Source organism: Oncorhynchus tshawytscha, linkage group LG13 (assembly GCF_018296145.1).
Source record: "Oncorhynchus tshawytscha isolate Ot180627B linkage group LG13, Otsh_v2.0, whole genome shotgun sequence".
Lineage (NCBI taxonomy): Eukaryota > Metazoa > Chordata > Actinopteri > Salmoniformes > Salmonidae > Oncorhynchus > Oncorhynchus tshawytscha.
Window position 1 is genome coordinate 35,096,347 of NC_056441.1, and position 19,425 is coordinate 35,115,771.

Here is a 19,425-nt window from a genome sequence, read left to right on the forward strand (position 1 = left end):
ATCATACGAGCAAAAAATATTTCGCTTTATCTGGGACGCTAAACCAGACAAATTAAAACTCTTTGGGGTGGGGAATGGAAATAATTGTATTTTTTATTATTATTTTTTCTTCCTGGGGGGGGGACTGTGGAAGGGGTCTCGAATCGTTGAGGGACAGCTATTGAGGAACTGTGGGGGGATCTTGGAGGGTTCGGGTTCACGTTTTTTGGCCTGGTGGTAGATCGGTCAACGTACCCTTGAGCAGGGCATTGACCCTGGATGCTTCTGTGTGTTGCTCTGAATAGGAATCTGTTGGTATGATGTAGTTGTTGAGCGGCTTCACTGCAACTCTATTGTATCTTTCCAATATTCAATTAAAAAAGTAAAAAATTAAATAAAAGAAACACAAGCAATGGACATTAGACTGGTGGAAATGTGTCCTTTGGTCTGGAGTCCAAATTGGAGATTTTTGGTTCCAACCACACTTAACCAGTATGGCTACCACAGCATTCTGCAGTGATACACCATCCCATCTGGTTTGGACTTAGTGGGACTATCATTTGTTTTTCAACAGGACAATGACCCAACACACCTCCAGCCTGTGTAAGGGCTATTTGACCAAGAAGGAGAGTGATGGAGTGCTGCATCAGATGACCTGACCTCCACAATCTCTCAACCTTAACCCAATTGAGATGGTTTGGGATGAGTCGGACCGTAGAGTGAAGGAAAAGCAGCCAACAAGTGCTCAACATGTGTGGGAACTCCTTCAAGACTGTTGAAAAAGCATTCCAGCTGAAGCTGAGAGAATGCCAAGAGTGTGCAAAGCTGCCATCAAGGCAAAGGGTGGCTAGTTGAAGAATTTAAAATTTAAAATATATTTTGATTTGTTTCACACTTTTCTGGTTACTACATGATTCCATATGTGTTATTTCGTAGTTTTTGGTGTCTTCACTATTATTCTACAATGTAGAAAATAGTAAAAATAAAACCCTTGAATGAGTAGGTGTTCTAAAACTTTTGACCGGTAGTGTATGAATCCAGAGAGTGTGTTCAGGTTCAAATACAGTGAGAAACAAAATGTCTATGAATGAAAAACATACAAAAATGTTCTTTCGTCTTTCTCATTGACTATATATCAAAAATACATTTGTCATTGCAGATGTTTTTGATTACACAGTATACTTTCAATGTAATTTTACTGAAATTATGCAATCATCGATATTCCAGTGCATAAAGGACATCAAAGATTTTTGTCAACTTTTAACTTGACCTCCCTTGCCTCTTGAAATGGAGTCTCTAGAGAGTGATGCAGATCAGTTTTCATGGTCAGTTAGTCATTGCACTAGAGCTTGAGGCTCTTCTTCATCTCTGTTCTGTTAGTGCTGTATCTCTCTGTTACACTGAGATCATGTAAAAACAGAACATGGTCCCAACCAGCATCACTGCTAACACACCTAATCGACTCAGTAAGAAGGCCTAGCCCTTTGCTAGAATGACCCTGTATTATTTATGACTAGACTTATAAATGCAAAGACAGCTTGATCGTTGACAGGTTCTTGTAGATGTACACTTGAAGTCAGACATACACTTAGGTTGGTGTCATTAAAACTCATTTTTCAACCACTCCACAAATTTCTTGTTAACAAACTATAGTTTTGGCAAGTCGGTCAGGACATCTACTCTGTGCATGACACAAGTCATTTTTCCAACAATTGTTTACAGACAGATTATTTCACTTATAATTCACTGTATCACAATTCCAGTTGGTCAGAAGTTTACATACACTAAGTTGACTGTGCCTTTAAATAGCATGGAAAATTCCAGAAAATTATGTCATTGCTTTAGAAGCTTCTGATAGGCTAATTGACATAATTTGAGTCAATTGGAAGTGTACCTGTGGATGTATTTCAAGGCCGACCTTCAAACTCAGTGCCTCTTTGCTTGACATCATGGAAAAATCTAAAGAAATCAGCCAAGACCTCAGAAGAAAATGTGTCTGGTTCATCCTTGGGAGCAATTTCCAAATGCCTGAGGGTACCACGTTCATCTGTACAAACAATAGTACGCAAGTATAAACACCATGGGATCACGCAGCCGTCATACCGCTGGAAGGAGACATGTTCTGTCGACTAGAGATGAACGTACTTTGGTGCGAAAAGTGCAAATCAATCCCAGAACAACAGCAAAGGACATTGTGAAGATGCTGGAGGAACCAGGTACAAATGTCCACATGTCTATATCCACAGTAAAACAAGTCCTATATTGACATAACCTGAAAGGCCGTGCAGCAAGGAAGAAGCCACTGCTCCAAAACTGCCATAAAAAAGCCAGAGTACGGTTTGCAACTGCACATGGGGACAAAGATCGTACTTTTTGGAGAAATGTCCTCTGGTCTGATGAAACACAAATGGAACTCTTTGGCCATAATGACCATCGTTATGTTTGGAGGAAAAAGGGGGAGGCTTGCAAGTCGAAGAACAGCATCCCACTCGTGAAGCACGGGGGTGGCAGCATCATGTTGTGGTGGTGCTTTGCTGCAGGAGGGACTGGTGCACTTCACAAAATAGATGGCATCATGAGGGAGGAAAATTATGTGGATATATTGAAGCAACATCTCAAGACTTCAGTCAGGAAGTTAAAGCTTGGTTGCAAATGGGTCTTCCAAATGGACAATGACACCAAGCATACTTCCAAAGTTGTGGCAAAATGGCTAAAGGACAACAAAGTCAAGGTATTGGAGTGGCCATCACAAAGCCCTGACCTCAATCCTATAGAAACTTTGTAGGGAAAACTGAAAAAGTGTGTGCGAGCAAGGAGGCCTACAAACCTGACTCAGTTACACCAGCTCTGTCAGGAGAAATGGGCCAAAATTCACCCAATTTATTGTGGGAAGCTTGTGGAAGGCTACGTGAAACGTTTAACCCAAGTTAAACAATTTAAAGACAATGCTACCAAATACTTCTGACCCACTGGGAATGTGATGAAAGGAATAAAAGCTGAAATAAATCATTCTCTCTACTATTATTCTGACATTTCATATTCTTAAAATGAAGTGGTGATCCTAACTGACCTAAGACAGGTATTTGTACTTGGATTTAAATGTCAGGATTTGTGAAAAACTGAGTTCAAATGTATTTGGCTAAGGTGTGTGTAAATTTCTGACTTCAGCTGTAATTCCCCACCTCTGAAATTTGACATGTCCTTCTTTAGCAAACAGTATGTCAGGTGTATTTGGATAATGGAAAAATAAAATCTCAGTGTCTCTGACAATTGACAACAAACTGACAATAAATCATTTTAAGACGAGCCAGTCTAGATACTGCAAGCATATTGTGGTAGGCCTACATACAGGGAGGTCTGGCAGCAATCTACTGCTGTAGGCCTAGTTCTTACAATGGCCTTGACTCAAATCAATAACATGCTTTGATGCTAAAGAGGGAAAACCTATGCCTATAGCCTGTGTAAAGTATTCTCAATGGGCTGTGTGTGGTTTGGAAGGATGACACAATAGCGCTATCTCAGGGTAAGGTCTATGGAGGTTTATTTGGCATACTTTATGTGACCCATTGAAGGACGTACATTGTGTTGGATCTAGTTCCATTTGATAGGAAATGGTTTTATATCATCACATTGAAAAACACAGCAATAAAATAATACAGCATAGAAATGCAATGGTAAGTACCTTTTATATACAATGGAAAGTGGAGTCAAACAGTGTTGAGGTAAGTCCCACACCCTTTCCTGTAAGCACGTCAGTATGCAGCCATCTTGTGTCTGTCTATCCTCAATCCTGAGATGGCTGACACACTGAAGCATCATGGTTTAACATAATCAAACTGCTTAGTGGGATGCTTTACACTGAAACATTCTTTGCTCGTTAGCTTACATTATTTTCATTTAAAAAGTGCTTTTGTCTCACAATGGGCTACTGATTTTCTTTTAAACAGAGCCAGTGTATACTAGCTGAAAACTCGTTGATCATAACTACAGTAACTACAGTTCCAACCAAGTCATCTTTGATCATATTTTCACATTTTCTCTCCCCAATGAAAATATGTTCTGGAATTGTTTAACACTACCACAGTGTGTTCTGGTATGTATGTGGAGGGGATAACCAAATCAAGTTCAGTTAGTTAATAAGTCTGTGAATGGAAAATCCCTGATAAGATTCATAAAAGGGATCAAACCACAGGCTACAGTGAAGGATAAACAATGCCACAGTGCCATCTATAGGTAGACTGTAACTCTCCTCACTACTGTTTCAAAGAAATCACCTGATGAGTCACTTGACTTTTGGGTGTTTTTGTCCCTCCAAGGCAAAGATTCCTCTAGGAACAGATCGAGGATCCACTTCCCCTCCCTCAAATGCAAAACTGACCCAAGATCAGCATCTTAGGGCAACTTCCCCCTACTCCGTCTCGGTCATGCTCAATGTAGGAGTTGCCTCTCGTCACAAATCTTGGATCAGATTACCCTACTTCCAATCCTAACATAAAAAATGGGTGGTGAAAGAAATATGGGGTAAAGTGGTTGGGGTAAACTTCTATCGACTCCCTCCAGTTGTTATTGTCAACAGAGAACTGGAATTTGGCACATGCACCAGGAAGTAAGATCATCAGAGCAGAAGCCATAGCTTGTTAATCAGATGAAAGTATCAGGTCATGGAATCCTTCTCGTTACCTTGTTTCTCTGCATTCTGCAAACAGTCAGTATATTCTCTGACATTCCGACTTGGGAAGACTGAAAAATGAGATATTTTCTATTCAAAAGTTAGCTGATTTTATCTGTTGAATGGATATATAAAACATATTAGGCGATATTTGAATGGCATTAGAAGTTGAATAGGATCTCTTCATTATAACAAAAAAACATGTTTTAGCAATAAAGTTGTTATGGTTAAAATGCTTGCTGTGGTGTTATGGATGTTATTTCACACATAAAAAAGAAAACATCATGGAATAATGAGTGACTGCTGGGTATGATGATGTAGGTGATATGAAAACACACCAGTGGAGGAATTATGATCCAATAGGAGATGAAAGAATTACAATGTCATCAGGTACCAGGCAGAACGGAGAAACATAAGTTGAAAGAGAAAGTGCAAGTAAATGTAATTGATTAGTGAGATGTTTTAATGGTGATACAGATGAATAAATAACATTATATATTGTTTATAGTTATAAACAATAAATATCTTGTGTGATATACAGTATATCACAAAAGTGAGTACACCCCTCACATTTTTGTAAATATTTGAGTATATCTTTTCATGTGACAACACTGAAGAAATTACACTTTGCTTCAATGTAAAGTAATGAGTGTACAGCTTGTATAACAGTGTACATTTGCTGTCCCCTCAAAATAACTCAACACACAGCCATTAATGTCTAAACCACTGGCAACAAAAGTGAGTACACCCCTAAGTGAAAATGTCCAAATTGGGCCCAATTAGCCATTTTCCCTCCCAGGTGTCATGTGACTCGTTAGTGTTACAAGGTCTCAGGTGTGAATGGGGAGCAGGTGTGTTAAATTTGGTGTCATCACTCTCACACTCCCTCATACTGACTGGTCACTGGAAGTTCAACATGGGACATCATTGCAAAGAACTCTCTGGGGATCTGAAAATAAATATTGTTGCTCTACATAAAGATGGCCTGGGCTATAAGAAGATTGCCAAGACCCTGAAACTGAGCTGCAGCACGTTGGCCAAGACCATACAGCGGTTTAACTGGACAGGTTCCACTCAGAACAGGCCTCGCCATGGTCGACCAAAGACGTTGAGTGCACGTGCTCAGCGTCATATCCAGAGGTTGTCTTTGGGAAATAGACGTATGAGTGCTGCCAGCATTGCTGCAGAGGTTGAAGGGTCAGCCTGTCAGTGCTCAGACCATACACCGTACACTGCATCAAATTGGCTGTCAAATTGGCATGGCTGTCGTCCCAGAAGGAAGATAAACCAATTTGGTTCAGGTGGTGTCAAGCGTGTGTGGCAGCAACCAGGTGAGGAGTACAAAGACAAGTGTGTCTTGCCTACAGTCAAGCATGGTTGTGGGAGTGTCATTGTCTGGGGCTGCATGAGTGCTGCCGGCACTGGGGAGCTACAGCTCATTGAGGGAACCATGAATGCCAACATGTACTGTGGCATTCTGAAGCAGAGCATGATCCCCTCCCTTTGGAGACTGGGCCGCAGGGCAGTATTCCAACATGATAACGACCGCAAACACACCTCCAAGACGACCACTGCCTTGTTAAAGAAGCTGAGGGTAAAGGTCAAATCAAATTTATTTGTCACATACACATGGTTAGCAGATGTTAATGCGAGTGTAGCGAAATGCTTGTGCTTCTAGTTCCGACAATGCAGTAATAACCAACGAGTAATCTAACTAACAATTCCAAAACTGCTACTTTATACACAAGTGTAACGGGATAAAGAATATGTACATAAAGATATGAATGAGTGATGGTACAGAGCGGCATAGGCAAGATGCAGTAGATGGTATCGAGTACAGTATATACATGTGAGATGAGTAATGTAGGGTATGTAAACAAAGTGGCATAGTTTAAAGTGGCTAGTGATGCATGTATTACAAAAAGATGCAGTAGATGATAGAGTACAGTATATACGTATACATATGAGATGAATAATGTAGGGTATGTAAACATTATATTAAGTAGCAGTGATGGACTGGCCAAGCATGTCTCCAGACCTAAACCCTATTGAGCATATGTGGGGCATCCTCAAACGGAAGGTAGAGGAGTGCAAGGTCTCTAACATCCACCAGCTCCATGATGTCGTCATGGAGGAGTAGAAGAGGAATCCAGTGGCAACCTGTGAAGCTCTGGTGAACTCCATGCCCAAGAGGGTTAAGGCAGTGCTAGAAAATGATGGTGGTCACACAAAATATTGACACTTTGGGCCCAATTTGGACATTTTCACTTAGGGGTGTACTCACTTTTGTTGCCAGCGGTTTAGACATTAATGGATGTGTGTTGAGTTATTTTGAGGGGACAGCAAATTTACACTGTTATGGATCACATTATCGAATCATAATACATAAACAATCTTGAGAGTCCCGATGCATATCGTATCAGCACCCAAGTATCGTGATAATATCGTATCACGATGTCTCTGGCATTTTCCAGCCTTGGGGCTATGACTGTGCATGTGTGTACATTTCAATGTGTCCTTGGCTGTCTCTATGTTTGAGTATTCCTGTATGATGCGCATGAGTTTGTTTGTGTTGTAATTGGCAGTCGGTGGTGGTATGTGAATCATATTGAGGGAAGTAGTACATAAAACATTGATTTTGGGATTATGGGGAATGTTATTACATTATTACATCATCCCAAAAGTTGTTCCTCATCGGTTAATGTAATAACTTATTACATTTAGTGGAAAACGTTATTACCTTAACCGCTCAACATTTTATTATGTTAACCGGCAAGTTATTCAATTAACCAGTTATATTACATAAAAAAATCTAAAAGTTATTACAAATAGAAAAGTTATTACATTAACCGTTGTTACAAGGCCTATTCCCAGCACAAGAAGGATAAAACCCCTTCATTTTAACATTGGCCCCTGAATTCCTGATGTGTTTTCTCTGCCAATCTTTCCCTCTTGAGGCATCAGGCACAAATGATCAGAAAAAAACAATATTAGCTTGTATATCATTTTTTAACCAATTCCAATTGAGCTAGCTCAAGCACCAGTAGCCTAAAATCTGGGTGGAACCAACCGGCAGAGCTTGATTTAAAAAATACAATGTTTTACGAAGCTGAAAGTAAGTGGTATGAATTTCAATCAACCATGAGGCCCAAAACAGTATCTCCAGAGAGTGCATGTAGGTTCAGACATAGTGACAAACTAAAGACCTATAAATGACCAAATGACATATTATTTATGTCATTACCTCACGTGCCCCTTGGAAGTCTAGATTAGAGTATGCTGATTCATTGTCATGGTCATCAGCACTAGTGTTTGAGGCTGTTGTTCATCTCTGTTCTATTCCTCCTTCTGTTAGACTGAGATCATGTATATTAACAGAGCAGTGTCCCAAACAGCATCACTCCAGCACGGATATGAGTTCGTAGGTTTCAGTGTCAGCTTGTCATGAAAACACAGCAAGCGTTGCAGGGGGAAATGAGGACAGACAAGCAAACTAATGTAAAACTGTATTTGATCTGAATCAGAAGAAAAGGCCTGACAGTCATAATGTCATTAAGTCTGTGATAGTTCAACGGATGTAATACAGATACATACAGATACATACAGTAAAAGGTCACCACATCAATGCGAGGACCTAACACTCTTTAGAATGACCTGTATTACGGTCCGACCTGGGAATGAGAAGCCATATCTTGATCTTTGCCAGGTTCATGTAGTTATACAGTAGGTCCCCAGCTCTAAAATGTACCACAACGTGTTGACGGGTCATTCTTTGGCAAATGTCAGACGTATTGGGATAAAAGAAATAGACAAATAGTCTGTGACAATTGACAATAAAGTAATATATTTCTCATCTAAGACAAGCCAGTCTAGATAACCTGCAAGCGTATGGTGGTAGGCCTACATACAGTGAGGTCTTATAGCAATCTGCTGCTCTAGGTTCAGTTCTTACAATGGCCTTGACTCAAATCAATAACACGGGAGGAGGAGGACTTTGATGTGAAAGAGGAGAAACAATGTATTCTTCCTATAGTGTTCTCCGAGGGCTTGTGGTTTGGGAGGATGACACAATAGAGCTATCTCAGGTCGTGTCTACACTTGACACTTACATGCAACTTCTGCTATCAGAATATTAAGATCACATTGAAAAGACAGGTCTAGAATCACAAAAGTCGCTTTGTGGTCGAAACAGTAGTTGCATGTGTTAGCTGGCCTCATAAATGCTAGCCAGCAAGCTGATATTTAGAAGAAAAAAAAACGTTTTTGTTTGGCTAGAGTCCTAACCCGTTTGCAATCCCTTTAGCGTTGCTTGCTAGCTTGCTGGCTAGTTAGCTACAGTAGTTAGCTATAGCCATAAGTTGTTGTTGTGTTATTATCATATTTAGCCTATTCCACTGTTTGTACAATGTATACTGTAATTTGAATATAGTGCAGGGAAAGGGTATGCGAACACACTGTGGACACGGTAGACACATTTAAATATGATACGGTCGGAATTCCATGATCAGAACTCTATGATCAGAATAAAAGCTGCATGAACTGTCAAGTCTAGACACGGCCTCAGGTCTATGGAGGTTTATTTGGCATAATTATGTGACCCATTGAAGGAGGTGCATTGTGTTGGATCTAGCTCCATTTGATAGGAAATAGTTTTATATTATCACATTGAAAAACACAGCAAAATGTGTTTTAAAAAAAAGAATACAACATAGAAATGCAATGGTAAATACCTTGTACATACAGAGGTGGGAGGACTCAAAAGTGTTGAGGTAAGTCCCACACCCTTTCCAGTAGAGTGTCAGTATGCAGCCATCTTGTATCTATCTATCTATCCTCAATCATGAGATGGCCGACACACTGAAACATCATCTAGTTCTAGTAGCCTATACATGGTTGTTCATATCCATACTGCTGAGTGGGATGCTTTGCATTGATAAATATGATTTGTTTGTTATTGTCATGAACATACAATCTCGCCATTCAACAAGGTTTTTTTGTCTCACTCTGTGTAAATACGTATATACTAAATGAAATACAGTGGCAGGAGATAATAGATGTGAACTCTTTGACCATGTTGTAAAGTAACTACAGCACTAACCAGGTCTCATCTCATTGTTCACCAATATTTACACATTCTCTACCAGATGGAACCATGTTCTGGAAAACTTGCCCACTCCCACATTGTGTTCTGGTATGTGAGTGATGGGAATAACCAAATCTAGTTCAGTTTGTGAATGGAAAGTCCCTGAAATGAACAATAAGAGACCAACCAGCCGTAGCAAAGGCTACAGTGAAGGATAAACAATGCCACAGTGCCATCTATATGTAGACTGTAACTCTCCTCACTACTTGTTTCAAAGAAATCACATGATGAGTCGTTTTAAATGTTGGTGTCTGTCAGGTGAAGTTTCCCCTAGTTATCGATCGAGGGTGAGCTTCCCTTATTAGGCATCTGATTTCTTCTGTTAATTGGATGTGTAAAAATATTTCAGCAAGATTACATTTTGAATGACATTAGAAGCTTAATAGGATCACTTAATTATATATATTGTATAATTACTATTTTTTGCCAATACAGTCACCAAATGTTTGCTATGGTGTTATGTTTATTTCACAAATAAAAAATAAAAATGAGTGACTGTTGGGTATGATGCAGTAGATGACATGAAAACACACCAGTGGAGGAATTATGATCCAATAGGAGATGAAAGAATTACAATGTCATCAGGCACCAGGCAGAACTGAGAAACATAAGTTGAAAGAGAAAGTGCAAGTAAATGTAATTGATTATTGAGATGTTTTAATGGTGATACAGATGAATACATTTAATTATAGGGGTTCCTGGGGAGAGGTTTGAGAACCACTGATATGTAGGCATCAATAATGCTTACATAATCTACACCAGTTCACTAGTCTTTCTCCAGTAGACAACTGGTCATTCAGATGCTGTCTATGACATAGATCTGCATTGTCTGCCATATTGCTTTCCATGGGTGAACTATAATGAGGGTTGTAGTTGTGTGTTTTCTTTTCATACATGTCTGATTAGTGATAACAGTAGCTGTGTCTTAACAGCCATGTTGATGTCTGGCCTAAGGGGTCAAAGGTCAAGTAACTAGATGAACTGTGAGGGCAACAGTATAGCCTGTGTACCAGAGAATGAAGGGGACAGTATCTGATGAGGTGTGATGTCATCAGATAGTAAATCAACCGTATATACACATTTGTGATTGTAATCCTCAACCTAACAGTTACATAGAAAAATAAATCACACAAAATATATTTTTTAAATAGCCTGGGTACTGTTTCTGCTCTCTTACCAACTCTTTGGCATGATAGCACAAACCTACTGGCACTCAGGCCACCCCCAATGTGTTTGTTATAACACTGTAATGATATGAGAAGATCATTTGTACAGAATTGTTAAGAATAATGGCTCCGATGCTCGTCTTATGTGGCAGGGCTTGCAAACTATTACAGACTACAAAGGGAAGCACAGCAGCGAGCTGACCAGTGACACGAGCCTACCAGACAAGCTAAATCACTTCTATGCTTGCTTCGAGGCAAGCAACACTGAGGCATGTATGAGAGCATCAGCTGTTCCAGACGACTGTGTTATCACGCTCTCCGTAGCCAATGTGAGTAAGACCTTTATTAAACAGGTCAACATACACAAGGCTGCGGGGCCAGACGGATTACCAGGACGTGTGCTCCGGGCATGTGCTGACCAACTGGCAGGTGTCTTCACTGACATTTTCAACGTGTCCCTGGTTGAGTCTGTAATACCAACATGTTTCAAGCAGACCACCATAGTCCCTGTGCCCAAGAACACAAAGCCAACCTGCCTAAATGACTACAGACCCGTAGCACTCACGTCCGTAGCCATGAAGTGCTTTGAAAGGTTGGTAATGGCTCACATCAACACCATTATCCCAGAAACCCTAGACTCACTACAATTTGCATACCGCCCAAACAGATCCACAGATGATGCAGTCTCTATTGCACTCCACACTGCCCTTTCCCACGTGGACAAAAGGAACACTTATGTGAGAACTGACTACAGCCCAGCGTTCAACACCATAGTAACTTCAAAGCTCATCACTTAGCTATGGATCCTGGGACTAAACACCTCCCTCTGAAACTAGATCCTGGACTTCCTGACGGGCTGCCCCCAGGTGGTGAGGGTAGGTAGCAACAAATCTGCCAAGCTGATCCTCAACACTGGAGCTCCCCAGGGGTGCGTGCTCAGACCCCTCCTGTACTCCCTGTTCACCCACGACTGCATGGCCAGGTACGACTCCAAAACCATCATTAAGTTTGCAGACAACGCAAGAGTGATAGGCCTGATCACCGACAACGACGAGACAGCCTATAGGGAGGAGATCAGAGACCTGGCTGTGTGGTGCCAGAATAACAAGCTATCTCTCAATGTAACCAAGACTAAGGAGATGATTGTGGACTACAGGAAAAGAAGGACCGAGCACGGCCCCATTCTCATCGACAGGGCTGTAGCGAAGCAGGTTGACAGCTTCAAGTTCCTTGGTGTCCACATCAACAACAAACTAGAATGGTCCAAACACCAAGACAGTCATGAACAGGGCACGACAAAACCTATTCCCCCTCAGGAAACTAAAAAGATTTGGCATGGGTCCTGAGATCCTCAAATGGTTCTACAGCTGCAACATTGAGAGCATCCTGACTGGTTGCATCACTGCCTGGTACGGCAATTGCTTGGCCTCTGACCGCAAGGCACTACAAATGGTAGTGCTTACGGCCCAGTACACCATTGGGGCTAAGCTGCCTGCCATCCAGAACCTCTACACCAGGCGGTGTCAGAGGAAGGCCCTAAAAATGGTCAAAGACCCCAGCCACCCCAGTCATAGACTGTTCTCTCTAATACCGCATGGCAAGCGGTACCGGAGTGCCAAGTCTAGGACAAAAAGGCTTCTCAAAAGTTATTACCCCCAAGCCTTAAGACTCCTGAACAGGTAATCAAATGGCTATCCAGACTATTTGCATTGTGTTCCCCCCCAACCTCCCCCCAACCCCTCTTTTTACGCTGCTGCTACTCTCTGTTTATCATATATGCATAGTCACTTTAACTATTCATTCATGTACATACTACCTGGGCCGACCAACCAGTGCTCCCACACATTGGCTAACTGGGCTATCTGCATTGTGTCCCACCGACCACCCACCACCCACCACCCACCAACCCATCCTTTACACTACTGCTACTCTCTGTTCATCATATATGCATAGTCAAATTAACCATATCTACATGTACATACTACCTCAATCAGCTTGACTAACCGGTGTCTGTATGTAGCCTCACTACTTTTATAGCCTCTCTACTGTATATAGCCTGTCTTTTGACTGTTGTTTTATTTCTTTACCTACAGTGCCTTGCGAAAGTATTCGGCCCCCTTGAACTTTGCGACCTTTTGCCACATTTCAGGCTTCAAACATAAAGATATAAAACTGTATTTTTTTGTGAAGAATCAACAACAAGTGGGACACAATCATGAAGTGGAACGACATTTATTGGATATTTCAAACTTTTTTAACAAATCAAAAACTGAAATATTGGGCGCGCAAAATTATTCAGCCCCCTTAAGTTAATACTTTGTAGCGTCACCTTTTGCTGCGATTACAGCTGTAAGTCGCTTGGGGTATGTCTCTATCAGTTTTGCACATTGAGAGACTGAAATTTTTTCCCATTCCTCCTTGCAAAACAGCTCGAGCTCAGTGAGGTTGGATGGAGAGCATTTGTGAACAGCAGTTTTCAGTTCTTTCCACAGATTCTCGATTGGATTCAGGTCTGGACTTTGACTTGGCCAGTCTAACACCTGGATATGTTTATTTTTGAACCATTCCATTGTAGATTTTGCTTTATGTTTTGGATCATTGTCTTGTTGGAAGACAAATCTCCGTCCCAGTCTCAGGTCTTTTGCAGACTCCATCAGGTTTTCTTCCAGAATGGTCCTGTATTTGGCTCCATCCATCTTCCCATCACTTTTAACCATCTTCCCTGTCCCTGCTGAAGAAAAGCAGGCCCAAACCATGATGCTGCCACCACCATGTGGGGATGGTGTGTTCAGGGTGATGAGCTGTGTTGCTTTTACGCCAAACATAACGTTTTGCCAAAAAGTTCAATTTTGGTTTCATCTGACCAGAGCACCTTCTTCCACATGTTTGGTGTTTCTCCCAGGTGGCTTGTGGCAAACTTTAAACGACACTTTTTATGGATATCTTTAAGAAATGGCTTTCTTCTTGCCACTCTTCCATAAAGGCCAGATTTGTGCAATATACGACTGATTGTTGTCCCATGGACAGAGTCTCCCACCTCAGCTGTAGATCTCTGCAGTTCATCCAGAGTGATCATGGGCCTCTTGGCTGCATCTCTGATCAGTCTTCTCCTTGTATGAGCTGAAAGTTTAGAGGGACGGCCAGGTCTTGGTAGATTTGCAGTGGTCTGATACTCCTTCCATTTCAATATTATCGCTTGCACAGTGCTCCTTGGGATGTTTAAAGCTTGGGAAATCTTTTTGTATCCAAATCCGGCTTTAAACTTCTTCACAACAGTATCTCGGACCTGCCTGGTGTGTTCCTTGTTCTTCATGATGCTCTCTGCGCTTTTAACGGACCTCTGAGACTATCACAGTGCAGGTGCATTTATACGGAGACTTGATTACACACAGGTGGATTGTATTTATCATCATTAGTCATTTAGGTCAACATTGGATCATTCAGAGATCCTCACTGAACTTCTGGAGAGAGTTTGCTGCACTGAAAGTAAAGGGGCTGAATAATTTTGCACGCCCAATTTTTCAGTTTTTGATTTGTTAAAAAAGTTTGAAATATCCAATAAATGTCGTTCCACTTCATGATTGTGTCCCACTTGTCGTTGATTCTTCACAAAAAAATACACTTTTATATCTTTATGTTTGAAGCCTGAAATGTGGCAAAAGGTCGCAAAGTTCAAGGGGGCCGAATACTTTCGCAAGGCACTGTACCTATTGTTCACCTAATACCCTTTTTGCACTATTGGTTAGAGCCTGTAAGTAAGCATTTCACTGTAAGGTTTACACCTGTTGTATTCGGCGCACGTGACGAATACATTTTGATTTGATTTGATTTAAAACGGCTATACAATGATGTAGCGGCGCATTACTGGACACCATGGAATATGTATCACAAAAACCCAGGGATATATTTGTAGCCTAAAAAGGTGGCATCATGGGCCTCCCGGGTGGCGCAGTGGTTAAGGGCGCTGTACTGCAGCGCCAGCTGTGCCATCAGAGTCCCTGGGTTCGCGCCTAGGCTCTGTCGTAACCGGCCGCGACCTGGAGGTCCGTGGGGCGACGCACAATTGGCCTAGCGTCGTCCGGGTTAGGGAGGGCTTGGTCGGTAGGGATGTCCTTGTCTCATCGCGTACCAGCGACTCCTGTGGCGGGCCGGGCGCAGTAAAAGCTAACCAAGGTTGCCAGGTGCATGGTGTTTCCTCCGACACATTGGTGCGGCTGGCTTCCGGGTTGGATGCTCGCTGTGTTAAGAAGCAGGCTGGTTGGGTTGTGTATCGGAGGACGCATGACTTTCAGCCTTCCTTGTAGCGATGAGACAAGATAGTAGCTACTACAACAATTGGATACCATGAAATTGGGGAGAAAAGGGGTAAAAAACACAAAAAAAAGGTGGCATCATTATAGTTTTATCACTAGTTTTACATTGATGTTAACAATTTCCAGATGACATTTTTTTATTGGTATACCTGTATAGCAGAAATATAATCCTAAAGCTAAAGAAAAACCTAAAAGTTATTAATATAGTCTTCATTAAGACAGTAGTGATACTCCTTCTTCCAGCGTGTTGACAGTGTGTTACAGCATAGCTTTAGCACTTAGTTTGTAACGTCTAGCAAAAGTGAATACTTTTTTTCCAGCATTGTTTTCATAACTTGTCATTTCTGTTCAAAATGTGGGAGACATCATCACATCGCAACAGATATTTATTTACAGTATGTAAATCAGAATGAATCAAAAACAGAAATACATCAAGAGACTGTTAATAAACCAATAGAAACAGATTTAGGTGAATAAATTACGCTTTTTTTTTCTCCTTTGAAACCCCATCTGTTTTTGAATTAGTTTAAATAACAATAGCCACAATATCAAACCCAGTTACTGTCAAAGCAAAAAGGCAGTTGTTTCGAAACTCTTAAGCACATTTTCAATTGACAAAGTACAACACACAAAATCATACTGTCACTTTTTCACCAAACTTAATCAGTTTCATCTAGAAAAGAAGAAAAAAAATCACATTGCAATACATGTTCATATAAAGTAATTGCCTTGGACAATGAAATTACATTACTTTTCATATGATTGTCTTCTTTTGTTAAAATACATGTTCATATTGCTTAATCCGACTGCTCTTTATGGATGATCACCTAAATGTTTGGTAAACCTATAGATTTGACATGTAACTGGTTTGTCTACTACGGATTTTCAGAACTACATAATGAAAATGGACAGTATGTCTGTAAAGTAGAAACATAATAAGTATGATATACAGTTGAAGTCAGAAGTTTACATAGACTTAGGTTGGAGTCATTAAAACTAGTTTTTCAACCACTCCACACATGTCTTGTTAACAAACTATAGTTTTGTAAAAGTCTGTTAGGACATCTACTTTGTGCATGACACAAGTCATTTTTCCAACAGTTGTTTACAAAGATTATTTCACTTATAATTCACAGTATTCCAATTCCAGTGGGTCAGAACTTTACATACACTAAGTTGACTGTGCCTTTAAACAGCTTGGAAAATTCCAGAAAATGATGTCATGGTCTAGAAGCTTCTAATAGGCTAATTGACATCATTTGAGTCAATTGGAGGTGTACCTGTGGATGTATTTCAAGGCCTACCTTCAAACTCAGTGCCTCTTTGCTTGACATCATGGGAAAATCAAAAGAAATCAGCCAAGACCTCAGGAAAAAAATGTGTAGACCTCCACAAGTCTGGTTCATCCTTGGGAGCAATTTCCAAATGTCTGAAGGTACCACACTCATCTGTACAAACAATAGCATGAAAGTATAAACACCATGGGATCACGCAGCCATCATACTGCTCATGAAGGAGACGCGGTCTGTCTCCTGAAGATGAACGTACTTTGGTGCGAAAAGTGCAAATCAATCCCAGAACAACAGCAAAGGATCTTATGAAGATGTTGGAGGAAACCGGTACAAAAGTATCTACGGTGGGGCAAAAAAGTATTTAGTCAGCCACCAATTGTGCAAGTTCTCCCACTTGAAAAGATGAGAGTGGCCTGTAATTTTCATCATAGATACACTTCAACTATGACAGACAAAATGAGGGAAAAAAATCCAGAAAATCACATTGTAGGATTTTTAATGAATTTATTTGCAAATTATGGTGGAAAATAAGTATTTGGTCAATAACAAAAGTTTATCTCAATACTTTGTTAAATACCCTTTGTTGGCAATGACAGAGGTCAAACATTTTCTGTAAGTTTTCACAAGGTTTTCACACACTGTTGCTGGTATTTTGGCCCATTCCTCCATGCAGATCTCCTCTAGAGCAGTGATGTTTTGGGGCTGTTGCTGGGCAACACAGACTTTCAACTCCCTCCAAAGATTTTCTATGGGGTTGAGATCTGGAGACTGGCTAGGCCACTCCAAGACCTTGAAATGCTTCTTACGAAGCCACTCCTTCGTTGCCCGGGCGGTGCGTTTGGGATCATTGTCATGCTGAAAGACCCAGCCACGTTTCATCTTCAATGCCCTTGCTGATGGTAGGCTTTGTTACTTTGGTCCCAGCTCTCTGCAGGTCATTCACTAGGTCCCCCCGTGTGGTTCTGTGATTTTTGCTCACAGTTCTTGTGATCATTTTGACCCCACGGGGTGAGATCTTGCGTGGAGTCCCAGATCGAGGGAGATTATCAGTGGTCTTGTATGTCTTCCATTTCCTAAGAATTGCTCCCACAGTTGATTTCTTCAAACCAAGCTGCTTACCTATTGCAGATTCAGTCTTCCCAGCCTGGTGCAGGTCTACAATTTTGTTTCTGGTGTCCTTTGACAGCTCTTTGCACTTCAAAAAATAGATGACATCATGAGGTTGGAAAATAATGTGGGTATATTGAAGCATCATCTCAAGACATCAGTCAAGAAGTTGAACCTTGGTTGCAAATGGGTCTTCCAAATGCACAATGACCCCAGGCATACTTTCAAAGTTGTGGCAAAATGGCTTAAGGACAACAAAGTCAAGGTATTGGAGTAGCCATCACAAAGCCCTGACCTTAATCCTATAGAAGATTTGTGGGCAGAACTGAAAAAGCGTGTGCGAGCAAGGAGGCCTACAAACCTGACTCAGTTACACCAGCTCTGTCAGGAGGAATGGGCCAAAATTCCCCCAACTTATTGAGGAAAGCTTGTGGAAGGCTATCCGAAACGCTTGACCAAAGTTAAACAATTTAAAGGCAATGCTACCAAATACTAATTGAGTGTATGTAAACTTCTGAACCAATGGGAATGTGATGAAAGAAATAAAAGCTTAAATAAATAATTCTCTCTACTATTATTCTGACATTTCACATTCTTAAAATAAAGTGGTGATCCTAAAACAGGGAATTTTTACTAGGATTAAATGTCAAGAATTTTGAATGTATTTGGCTATGGTGTATGAAAAGTTCCGACTTCAACTGTATACTCAAATGTACTACTGTGATGATGACTATTAGAATTTTACTTCACAGTAAGTCTGATAAAATCTGATAATGACAAGATCAGAGATGTACTGTATGTAACAAATCATGTCAAAGTTTATTGGTTGGGTACACAGATTAATGGATGTTACCGCAGGTACAGCGAAATGCTTGTGTTTCTAGCTCCTACAGTGTAGTAATAGAATATCAATACAATACCAATATGCAAATTATTCAGAAAGTCCAAAACAAGAAAGAAATGCATCCCCTATACAGTAAGCATGTATCCAAAACGAAGTTGTAGGGGTCTTTTTGATGGGGGGGTTCACACTGCTTTAACAAGATTCCAATGGTCGATACAGTACTGTAATACCATAATATATGCCAGTACTATGACTACAGCTAACTACACTGAGCAAAACTATGAATTCATCATGCAACAATTTCAAAGATTTTACTGAGTTACAGTTCATATAAGGAAATCAGTCAATTGAAATAAATTCATTAGGCCCTAATCTGTGGATTTCACATGACTGGGAATACAGATATGCATCTGTTGGTCACAGATACCTTAAAAAAAAGGTAGGGCGTGGATCAGATAACCAGCCAGTATCTGGTGTGACAACCATTTGCATCATGCAGCACGACATCTCTTTCACATAGAGTTGATCAGGCTGTTGATTGTGGCCTGTGGAATGTTGCCCCACTTTCCAATGGCAGTGCAAAGTTGCTGGATATTGGCAGGAACTGGAACATGCTGTGGTACACGTCGATCCAGAGCATCCCAAACAGGCTCAATGGGTGACATGTCTGGTGAGTATGCAGGCCATGGAAGAACTGGGACATTTTCAGCTTCCAGGGATCGTGTACAAATCCTTGCAACATGGGGCCGTGCATTATCATGCTGAAACATGAGGTGATGGCTGTAGGTGAATGGCACGAAAATGGGCCTCAGGATCTCGTCACGGTATCTCTGTGCATTCAAATTGCCATCGATAAAATGCAATTATGTTCGTTGTCCGTAGCGTATGCCTGCCCATACATAACCCCACCAC